This window comes from Orcinus orca, chromosome 19 (genome assembly GCF_937001465.1).
Source record: "Orcinus orca chromosome 19, mOrcOrc1.1, whole genome shotgun sequence".
Taxonomy (NCBI): Eukaryota; Metazoa; Chordata; class Mammalia; order Artiodactyla; family Delphinidae; genus Orcinus; species Orcinus orca.
Window position 1 is genome coordinate 39,182,891 of NC_064577.1, and position 12,074 is coordinate 39,194,964.

Genomic DNA, 12,074 nt, shown 5'->3' on the forward strand with positions numbered 1-12,074 from the left:
CATTTATTGAACAGTTGAACAGTCCGTCTCTTCTGCACTAATTTTAACTGTCTAATTTAGTGAATACTAATTTCCCAAGTACATTTGAGTCTGCTTTTGGACTCTACCCTGTTCCCTTGATCTATCTATTGTCTATTCCTGTGTCAATAACACATTGTTTTAATTTCTGTAGCTTAAAAATATTTTCTAGGGAATTCTCTGGTGGTCCAGTGATTAGGACTCTGCACTTCCACTGCCGGGGGCCTAGGTTGGATCCTTGGTAGGAGAACCAAGATCCTGCAAGCCGCGTGGTGGGGCCAATAAATAAGTAAAATTCTAATATCTAATTCTAATATCTAATATCTAATATTTGGTAGGGCTACTCCTTTAAAATTCTAATATCTAATTCTAATATCTGGTAGGGCTACTCCTTTAAAAATATTAGTTTTTATTTCCACAAGTGTTTAAAAAATTTTATTTTATATTGGAGTATAGTTGATTAACAATTTTGTGTTAGTTTCAGGTGTACAGCAGAGTGATTCAGTTATACATATACATATATCTGTTCTATTTCAGATTATTTTCTCATTTAGGCTATTACTCCACAAGTTTTTAAATTGAAGTGAAATTCATGTAACTTAAAGTTAACCAATTTAAAGTGAAAACTCAGTGGCACTTAGTACATTCACGTTGTTGAGTAACCACCACTTCTATCTGGTTCCCAAACATTTTCATCACCCTAAAAGGAAACCCTATCCCACTAAACAGTTTTTCCTCCTTCCCCCATCCATAAATTTTTAACACAAAAAATTGAGCTTTTATTATAAAACCTCAGGCTTCATGTCTACCGTGTATTAAGGAAGCTTAAAATTCAAGCCCAAGTTCAGAATCATAGAGAAGACTTTCCTGATTAAGGCCTTACTCCAGCATGCCTCTGCATCCCCCAAGCTTGCGTCTGAATCCTCCAAGCTTGCTTCCGTATCCCCAGTAGCCCAAACTCAACTTGGATTCTGTTAATCTGCTAAATGCTTTGTGATTTTTCTCAAGCATCTGCGACTTGTGTTATGTCTCCTCAACAGCCTTGTAGTCCTGCTACTTTTTTTTCTCTTCTCCAGTCCACCCTCAGAGCGTCTGGCTCTGGAGTTACACTGTCACGTTCTCATTAAATTATTGTTGATTGATGGTTATCAAAATTTCCGTATTGGACTCAGCAGGGTCCAATAGAGACTGCCTGTAGCATGATTTAAATGAAAATTAAGAGGGAATTCAACGCACAGTCTTTTAATTTCAGATAATATGAAACCATTAGCTGTCATTTATTAAGTGTCTATTAACTGTCTTGTCATGCCATTTAATTCTTACAACAGTCTGGAGCGGTGGTTTACTGATGCTATATATTCACAGAGGTAAAGCAACTTACCTAAAGTGCCTGGGCTTAATGTCAGATCCAAGTTTGAAGTCAAGTCTGCCTGACTACACAGCACTTTCTAGAGTGCTGTGCTGTCTCCATATATTCCCTCCATCAAGGGCTACCCGTCATGTTATCCCAGTTCACTTCTATTGTTATAGTCAGGTTTGCTTAGAGGAAACATCTAAGCCCTCCTGCTGAAGTATATGATTAGGATAGCCAATAAGCACCAAAGAATCACCTCTTCTCTCACACAGGACCTTATTTCATGCCCTGACCAAGCTATCAAGGACCAACGTCATTCCTTGCTCCATTATAATCTATATTCTGGATGGAGTCCCATGCTGGCTGGCCCAGCTGTTTTAACTGTCTCCTTGGCTAGAGCTGGAGCTGGTATCTGGAGTTGAAGACAGGTGCAGTCTCAACTGTAAGAAAGGGAGACATAATTCTCCTAAGGGGGTGTTTGGGAGTGCCATCTCTTCTCAATCTGCTCACGCAGCATCTCCCAATGTCCTGTCTTCTAGAAACTGTGAAGCTCAGGGATGTCAGAGAATGCTATTTGAAGAAATTAGGTGTAAACAATTCAGAAACACGTGGATTGGCTTTCCCTCAGAAGAGACTCACATTTTAAAGTGGAAAGGAAGGGCTTCCCTGGTGGCATAGTGGTTGAGAGTCTGCCTGCCGGTGCAGCGGACACGGGTTCGAGCCCTGGTCTGGGAGGATCCCACATGCCGCGGAGCAACTAGGCCCGTGAGCCACAACTACTGAGCCTGCGCATTTGAAGCTTGTGCTCCGCAACAAGAGAGGCTGCGGCAGTGAGAGGCCCGTGCACCGCGATGAAGAGTGGCCCCCGCTCGCCGCAACTGGAGAGAGCCCACACGCAGAGACTTAGACCTAACACAGCCAAAAATAAATAAATAAATTAATTAATTAAAGTGGAAAGGAAAATAAATGGAACACAGATCAGATGGGCTTCAGAGTATGGCATGGCAGGGTTGGGGTACATCAGCAAACCCTAATCACACAGCCTCGCCTCTCCCTCACAGGTGCAGAAAGACAGGCCACCTCTGAGATGGTGTGGTCCTGGATCTGTGTTCTCAGGGACAGAGGCCCCAGATGTGGAAGCAGAAGGCATGGGTTCATAATGCAGCAACGCCACTTAGCAGCTCGTGTGACTTTTGTGACCAGACAAGACACTTGGTCCTAGTACATTTTCTCATCTGTTAAAAAAAGGAGGGGGGTTATAATGATAGCATCTTTCTTACCTGCTTATAAGTTTTTTGTAACATCATGGTTACAGTTTGCTGTAAATTATCAAGCCATTATCATCATTTAACTGCATGATAAAGACTTCGGAGAGGTAATAAGTAATGATAATGACCAAATTTGGTCAAATGCACTGACGATTTGTAAAATGGCTATAAGACTTTTCCTCCAAGCAGATGTTAGATGAGCACTAACATCAATAACTCTTTTTATTAGATGACACTTTATCGGACTGGCCTCCTAGATGACATATTCATTCCATCAATGATAACAGGAGCCCAATCTTGGACGCTATGTTTGAGTGTATTTGGGGGGTGAGGGCGTGTGTGGAGCACTGGGGGTATTGATGAGCTAAAAGACCTTAATGCTGGAAGGAAGTTAAGGAATCATTAAGTCTAATTTCCTCATTTTCCAGATAAGAAAAATGAAGCCCAGAGAGACAAAGTAATTTGCCTGAGGCCACACAGCTAATGGCTGAAGTGGGGCTCAAACCCAGCTTTTGGTTCTTATACCTTTTCTCATGCTTGTTAACAGTTTCTCAAAGTGCAAGTTACAATACATTAGTGAGTTGTAAAATCAATTAGTGAGATGTAACCGGCATTTAGAAAGAAAATAGAGAATCAAATAGGAAAGATCAGAGTGCATGGCTGGTAGGAAGAGTAAGTATTGTCTTCTTTTTTTTTTTTTAATTTATTTTTGGCTGCATTGGGTCTTCGTTGCTACGTGTGGGCTTTCTCTAGTTGTGGCCAGCGGGGGCTACTCTTCGTTGCAGTGCGCGGGCTTCTCATTGCGGTGGCTTCTCTTGTTGTGGAGCACGGGCCGTAGGCATGCAGGTTTCAGTAGTTGTGGCTCGCTGGCTCTAGGGCGCAGGCTCAGTAGCTGTGGTGCATGGGCTTAGTTGTTCCACAACATGTGGGATCTTCCTGGACCAGGGGTCGAACCCGTGTGCCCTGCATTGGCAGGCGGATTCTTAACCGCTGCACCACCAGGGAAGCCCGTAAGTATTGTCTTGAGAAACTTTTGTTTCACTTATATATTTTTATATGTATATGTGATCTGGGACATATGTAAAATGTATTTCTTGCTATGGGTTGATTTTTTTTTTTTTGGTGGTGGTACGCGGGCCTCTCACTGTTGTGGCCTCTCCTGCTGCGGAGCACAGGCTCCGGACACACAGGCCCAGCGGCCATGGCTCACGGGCCCAGCCGCTCCGCGGCATGTGGGATCTTCCCGGACCGGGGCACGAACCCGCGTCCCCTGCATCGGCAGGTGGACTCTCAACCACTGCGCCACCAGGGAAGCCCTGGGTTATTATTTTTAAAAGTCTAAAAACTGCTATTCTAGAGGTACATTGATTCTGCCCTCAGATTCTTATAGTCCAGTGATTCAGCAAAAGAATAACTGAACAGGGGGATTTCCTTGGTGGTGCAGTGGTTAAGGGATCCATCCAGCTCTAATTCAGGTTGCCAGGATTAAGCACAGCCCCACCTGGAAATTCCCTCTAAACTAGAGCACTCATGTCCAGAAGGTTCTGGAATTATTATATTCGTTAGTTGGGTGGCTTGGGCAAGTCACATCCCCTCTCCAAGCCTCAATTTCTTCACATATAAAATGGTAAGACTAGCTAACATTTATCAAGCACCTACATGAAGCACATAAGCACTGCATGCATTATAAGAAATCAGTAATAGCAGATGCTTACCTAGAACTTAATGTGTGCCAGACACGATACCAAATGCTTTACATGTTCGTATTCACTCAATCCTCACAACAATCCTTTGGAAATGTTGTTAACCCGATTTCACAGATGGAAAAATGGAGGTCTTCAAAGCAAGTAATTTACCCTAGATGGTTCCATCCAGTGGGCGGTGGTGGAGCTGGGCTTACAACTCAGGCAGTTCTGGCTCCAGAGTCCTCGTCTTAACCACTGTCCTATACTACCTCTTATTTTCTCATAAAATGAGGGGGGCTAATTTAAAATAATTCCTTAGCATTTTTATAGCACGTTTCCAATTCTAAACCACTGTTCACATTCTGTACCCTATTTGATCTTCACAACAACCCTAGGGGTAGAAATTATTAGCCTTATTTACAGGGCAAGAGCTGAGACTTATTAAGAGGGTCGTGTGTCCGAGGGCACACAGCCAGCGAGGGCAGAATCAGAACTTGAACCCAGGACTGCTCATTTCCGGTGCCCCTCCTGCTATACCTCAGATGCCAAAGGGCACACCCTGTCCTTCCTTTCTCACCTCCCGCAGCTCCAACAGCGTACACTATTCTTTCTTCTTTGTTTTTCCCCCCGAAGAGGCCTCGCGTTCCCTCGAATCCACTGCGGGTCACCCCCCTACACCCACTTTTCAGTACTTACTCATAAACAGCAGCAGGGGGCGCTGTAGACCAGCTCGGAGGGACCGTGCTGCCCCGGGAACCCTGTTGGAGGAAACAGCCATAAGTCTCTCTCTCTTCTTTTTAATTTATTTATATTAAAAATGTTTTCGTGGGCTTCCCTGGTGGCGCAGTGGTTGAGAGTCCGCCTGCCGATGCAGGGGACGCGGGTTCGTGCCCCGGTCCGGGAAGATCCCACATGCCGCGGAGCGGCTGGGCCCGTGAGCCATGGTCGCTGAGTCTGCGCGTCCGGAGCCTGTGCTCCGCAACGGGAGAGGCCACAACAGTGAGAGGCCCGCGTACCGCAAAAAAAAAAAAAAAAAGTTTTACTAAGTACTACTTGTACACAGTGTAAAATTTTAAAGGTACAAATGAGCATCTATACAATGTACCTGCTCCACAACTACCCAGATCGCGCTCCTGGAGGCAAACCGAGGAAGTTTTCTCCTGTTTCCTTCTCCAGATATTCTATGTTATGTAAGCAAATATGTATTTTTCTTCCCACACAAATGATAGCCTACAAACATGCACACACTGTTTTTTATTGTTCACACAAATGGTACCATACTACACCAGCTATTCTTCCTCTAGTGTTTTGAAGTAATCTATCTTGCAGATCCATCCATACTATAATTCATGATACTTAATTGGATGGATAAACCATCATCAACTTTGCCAGCTCCTTGTTATTTTTTATCTTCTACAATTATAAGCAACTGTACACAGGCCACTTTGCACACATGGGTACCTGCAGGATAAATCCTCAGAAGTGAAATTGCTCGCCTGCCAATTACACACATTTATAATGTTGATCGATATTGCTAGATCGCCTTGCACAGAAGCTACCCATTTATTGCTGCCTCAGCAGGGCATGCAAAGGTCTATTTCCTACACCCTCACTAACACAAAATCTTCTCAAGCTTTCTGGTCTTTGCCTATCCCGTAGGTGAAAGATGGTTTCTCACTGCAGTTTTAATTGCATTTCTCTGAAAATGAGTCCCCGCCCCCAACCTCTGAGATTCATTCATGCAATCCGTAAATAATTAGTAGGTGCCTCCTATGTGCCAGGCACCGTTTGGGGGCCTCCTCCTCCAGCTGTCCCAGATCTGACTTCTGTTGTCTTTTCCTGTCTACCCTGCACTGGCCTGCCCTATCATATCCTCCAAGAAGCTATTTTCCTTGCTTGGCTATCCTCACCAGGTCAAGCAGGGGTGACCTCGCTTGACCTCTTCTTTAGAGGCTTAGGAGTGAGGAGAATGTAGTTTCTCTGTTTCTCGAGACTAATTCCTGTAACCCAATTAAGCAAAGCTGAGAGGTGGGGGACATGTGTCTTGAGGTCAGAGTTAGCCCTGAGTCCTTGGGCTTCTCAGACCCACCCAGTCCAATGGGTCAGTCAATGCCTAACACTCTGGGGTGTTAGAAAGGAAAACAAAGAGCAGGTACCTGGACACTTGTCTGTATTCAGTGGATATTATTTGCTTCATGACTGGCTGGTTGAAATTCCTCAGATTAGGCGCCTCCTAAATGTAAAATATGGTTAAGAGCAGGACTATTTAGATTAAAGCGAGGAAGACAAGATGTTAGGATCATTGTTCTCTTCTTAGAGAGAAACCTCTGAACTGTTTCTCAAATGCTCCTTTTGTTGGGTTCCCAGCACACTTGACCTCATCGTAGGGTAACTGTTCCTTTGCCGGCCTTCTCCGCAAGGCTAGAAATCAACTAGTCTGTGTCTTTGTTCATCTTTGTATCTCTCCTCAGAATAAAGGCAGAATCAACACATGGGAATTTTGAATGAATATCTTCCTGCCTTCCAGTTCTGAAGGATAGCATCCTTGCGAAGACCTCCACCATTCTCTAATAGCTTAACTAGAGGGACCTCCAGTTCATCCCATATTTGGCTGCCAAATAGTTTTCTTCCCAAAGCACACGCTAAGCCAGTCACTTGTGGGGGTGCCCTGTGGCTTACTAAATGAAACACATATTCCTTAGCCTGGAATTTAAGGGACTCTGTGGTGATATGGCTCCAGTCTACCTTTCCAGTCCTTTTTTCCACTACCTCATGCGCCAATCAAGAGGAATTACTCAATGCTTCTTAAGTGTGCCCACATTCCACCCCCCTGCCTGTGCCCTTGCCAGCCCTCCTCTGCCTGGAATGCTTTCCTCTTTGTTTGCCTTCCATCACTGATGCCCTCTTCTGTCTCTCTCCCCACCCCACCCTTTGTTTAAAAAGTAAGAGTAATCACTATCAAAATTCCAATGGCATTTTTCACAGAATTAGAACAAATAATTCTCAAATGTGTATGGAACCATGAAGGATCCAAAATAGCCAAAGCAATCTTGAGAAAGAAGAACAAAACTAGAGGTATCACACTCCCTTATTTCAAACTATACTACAAAGCTACAGTCATCAAAATGGTATGGTGCTGGCATTAAAAACAGACACACAGATCAATGGAAAAGAATAGAGAGCCCCAAAAGAAACCCATGCATATGTGATCAATGAATTTATAACAAAGAAGCCAAGAACATACAATGGAGAAAGGACAGCCTCTTCAATAAATGATGTTGGGAAAACTGGACAGACGTATGCAAAAGAATGAAACTAGACCACTGTCTTATACCATACACAAAAATCAACTCAAAATGGATTAAAGACTTGAATGTAAGACCTGAAACCACAAAATTGCTAGAAGAAAACATATGTGGGGACTTCCCTGGCGGCACAGTGATTACGAATCCACCTGCCAGTGCAGGGGACACAGGTTCGAGCCCTGATCAGGGAAGATCCCACACACCATGGAGCAACTAAGCCTGTGTGCCACAACTACTGAGCCTGATTTCTAGAGCCCATGAGCCACAACTACTGAACCCTGTGCACCTAGAGCCCATGCTCCACAGCAAGAGAAGCCACTGCAATGAGAAACCTGCACACCACAACTAAGAGTAGCCCCTGCTTGCTGCAACTAGAGGAAGCCTGTGCGCAGCAACAAAGACCCAACGCAGCCAAAGTAAATAAATGAAAAAAAAAAAAGAATAGAACTACTGAATGATCCAGTATTCCACTTCTGGGTATTTATCCAAAGAACACAAAAATACCAATTTGAAAAGACATGTGCAACCCTATGTTCATTACAGCACTATTTACAACAGCCAAGATATGGAAACAACCTAAGTGTCCATGGATGGATGAATAGATAAAGAAGTTGTGACATAAACACAATGGAATACTACTCAGTCATAAAAAAGAATGAAATCTTGCCGCTTGTGACAACATGGATGGACCTTGAGGGTATTATGTTAAGTGATGTAAATCAGACCAAGAAAGACAAACACTGTATGATTTTACTCCTATGTGGAATCTGAAAAAACAAAACAAAACAAATGAACAGGGAGTTCTCTAGTCGTCCAGTGGTTAGGACTCTGAGATTCCACTGCAGGGGGCACAGGTTCAGGGAACTAAGATCCCACTGGTCTGGGAACTAAGATCCCACATACTTTGGTGTGACCAAAACAAAAAAAACAAAAACCAAAGAAACCCCACAAGTGAACAAAAAACAAAAAAACAAGCTTTTAGATACAGAAAATAGACTGGTGGTTTCCAGAGGGAAAAGGAGTTGGGGGTGGGCGAAATGGGTGAAGGGGATCAACTGTATGTCAATAAAGGGTAACTAGACCTTTAGTGTTGATTGCTTTCTAGTGTATACAGATGTCAAATTATAATGTGGTACATATGAAATTTATGTAATGTTATATATCAATTTTACCTCAATAAAAGAAAAAAGGAAGAATATTTTAAAACTTAAATGAACAAACAAACAAAAAGTAAGCGTCATTGGTTTTTAAAAAGATGAAAGAAAAACTTTACATAACCATCCAGGTCCTCTTTTTTCTTTTTTTTGGGGGGGCCACCCTGTGTGGCATGCAGGATCTTATTTCCCCAACCAGGGATCGAACCCCTGTCCCCTGCAGTGGACTCATGGAGTCCAAACCACTGGACCTCCAGGGAGTTCTCCAGGTCTTTCTCAAAATGTAATTGCCCCCAAAGACTCCTGTTCAGATCGATCCACCAGCAGGATATCATCTACCCCCACGCCTTAGCTCCCCAGTCAGACTGCTGTCTATACGTCTCCCATGAAGCTCTATCTTGCCCAATCTGTGTACTGCTGTCTATACGTCTCCCATGAAGCTTTATCTTGCCCAACCTGTGTACATTTTTTCTTTTTTTGGCAGAGCTGTGTGGCATGTGGGATCTTAATTCCCTGACCAGGGATCGAACCCCCGCACGCACAGCCCACAGTGGAATCACAGAGCCCTAACCACTGGACTGCCAGGGAATTCCCTCTTTCCCACTTTGAGTATGAGAAATGGGAAGAGTTTGGGACCTGTCACCAAGGTCCCTTCAGACCCTCCTCTAAGAGGGGTTTCCTCTTGGCTCAGAGCTGCCCCACTAGTGTCAGGAGATAATGTCACCCCATTATCTCCTGACACAAGCCCTACAGAGAACAGTGGGCACCCGTGCCTGGGACTTGGGAGAAAACTGTCCTGTCTGCCCTTTTCCTGAGGGAGGTTATCATGGTTACATGTCTAACTGACTGGAAGGAGGAGCGTTTTTTCGCTTCCAGTCCGTGGAAGGGACGAGGCCAGGAAAAGGAAATGGAAAGTCATCTCCCCTTGCCCTGTGGCCCTGGTCTCTCCCACTAAGCAGATGGGCTGGGGCACTTGTCTGTTAAAAAAGTCCCACCTGCGTCCTTGGGAGGTGGTGTGTGCCCTGGCCAGGCTGGAGGAAGACAACCTGGGCCTTCCCCAGGGTTTGCTTCTGGTGCCTTCCACAGAGGAAAGAGTGGTACCTTGGAGTTCCAAGAGCCCAGTTTTAATTCTTACTCCACATCCAATAGTCAGATAACCTTGACCAAGTGCCTTCATCTCTCTTAGCCTAAAAATAGAAAGAGCTTCACCTTCTCTACCTTCCACATAGGCTATTCTCAGCACCGAAAGAGAAAATGTACCCAAGAGTGTTTTGCAAGTTGTATTTTTTAAAATGTTATTTATGCCCTGCCTTATTTTGGGCAATGGATTTCCAAGAGGCTTGAAAGATACAGAAGACATAAACTAGCATAAATTAAAAGTGTGATTAGCAGAGGTAAAAAAGAGTGAGAACATAATGAGCCCAAAATGAGGTTAAATGCATCCCTTGTTTGCTACAGGTGGATCTAAAGGTTGCTGAATTTTGTGGAAGTGTTTTCTGAATCTGTGAAAGGGGTTGCTTGGGTGGTGGTGTTTCAGGGTGTCCAGCATGGAGACTGAACCCTCACAGCAGGGCTTACACATTCTGGATGGGCCCCAGATCTCCATGGACAGGGACTGGTCCCAACTTCACCCTCTGCATAGATGTTACTGCTTTAGTCCAGCCCAGATCCACCTGAACCTGGAGGCAGCCAGGTCCTTCTAACCATCTGTCCACCCCCACCACCCTGCGCAACTAGCATTATCCCCCTCTGGGGACAGACCCACCTGCCTCCCACTTAGACACTCATTTAAAACAACAACAACAGGGCTTCCCTGGTGGCGCAGTGGTTGAGAGTCCACCTGCCGATGCAGGGGACACGGGTTCGTGCCCCGGTCGGGGAGGATCCCACATGCCGCATAGCGGCTGGGCCTGTGAGTCATGGCCACTGACCCTGCGCATCCGGAACCTGTGCTCCGCAGCGGAAGAGGCCACAACAGTGAGTTGCCCGCGTACCGCAAAACACCAACAACAACAAACCAGCTCTATTGACATATGTAATATACATATCATAAGTTCACCCTTTTCAAGTGTACCATTCAATGGGCTTTAGTATACAGACCCTCTAAACCTCTTGTAATGAGCAGCAGACTAATCAGAACTTCTTTGCCACCCAGACCAACTTGCTTCCTTTTCCTTTGCTCTCCCTCCACCCTAATACTTCTGAAGGAACCAGTCATAAGAGTCTGCACTCAAATTCGGAAAATTTGCCCTGTATTTCCAGGATTTTCCATCTCTGACCCATCTCTTTGGCTGGTGTCCATGTTAGATGGGCTCTCCCGAAAGTAATAACTGGACCTGGGGATGGTGCACAGGGCACAGAAAAGCCAGGGCATGATCTCGGAGTTTTGTGAGACTGAGAAACGCCCAGTGAGGATCCAGGCGGTGGGAGGCTGTGGGTACGAGTGGCCCAGAGAGCTGCAGCACTTGACAGATCACATTGTTAGACCGTGACTCACTCCCACCGCCGCTGCTGACGCTGCACCGCAGTCTGGAAAGCTGAACCTCTCAGCCTGGCCTTCAAAGGAGGGCCGTTCGGACTGTGGGTGGACCCCCTGAGTCAGCCTTTGAGGGCCAGGCTGGGCTGGCAGAGCTGGGATCTCTTTATTCCCGAGCTGGACTGTTTCACGCCCCTTGACCCCACATGTTCAAAGGTCATGTGTTGGGAGCCTGAAAGGCGCAAGGAAAGGTGTCCTCTTTGTGCTTTTCAACAGAGGAGGGGGACCTATCTGAGCTCCTGACCTTCCTCCCCAAAAGATTTGGGCTCTGGGGCTTCCCTGGTGGCGCAGTGGTTGAGAGTCCGCCTGCCGATGCAGGGGACACGGGTTCGTGCCCCGGTCCGGGAGGATCCTACATGCCGCAGAGCGGCTGGGCCCGTGAGCCATGGCCACTGAGCCTGCGCGTCCGGAGCCTGTGCTCCGCAACAGGACAGGCCACAGCAGTGAGAGGCCCGCGCACGGCAAAAAAAAAAAAGATTTGGGCACTGCTGACTGGCTGTGGGGACCCAAACTCCAGCTCTGGAGTTAGTGAGAATCAAGCAGACCGCTTCCCGTGCCCTCACAAGGCACTCTCTCATTATTTTCTTCCCCATGTTCAAGATTATTTCTTGACCTGTGGCCCTCACATGCCTTTCTCTTCTCTCTCCTCCTCCCCATCATCCTACTGTTTCCCATCCACTACATCAGCCCATCAGATCTTTCACAATATAAAGAAGAGAGGAGGTGGGGCTTCCCTGGTGGCGCAGTGGTTGAG

The 12,074-nt window shown here is 45.7% G+C and overlaps 1 long non-coding RNA gene across 1 annotated transcript; it reads right to left on the minus strand.

The window, feature by feature from the left end:
- Positions 1–1,725: 1,725 nt before the first annotated feature.
- LOC125962155 (uncharacterized) lies at positions 1,726–6,538 on the minus strand. The gene is made up of 3 exons (XR_007473641.1): positions 6,482–6,538; positions 5,022–5,083; positions 1,726–1,812 (listed from the first exon to the last, which is right to left on the minus strand). It is a non-coding gene; the product is annotated as an uncharacterized LOC125962155 (long non-coding RNA).
- Positions 6,539–12,074: the final 5,536 nt, after the last annotated feature.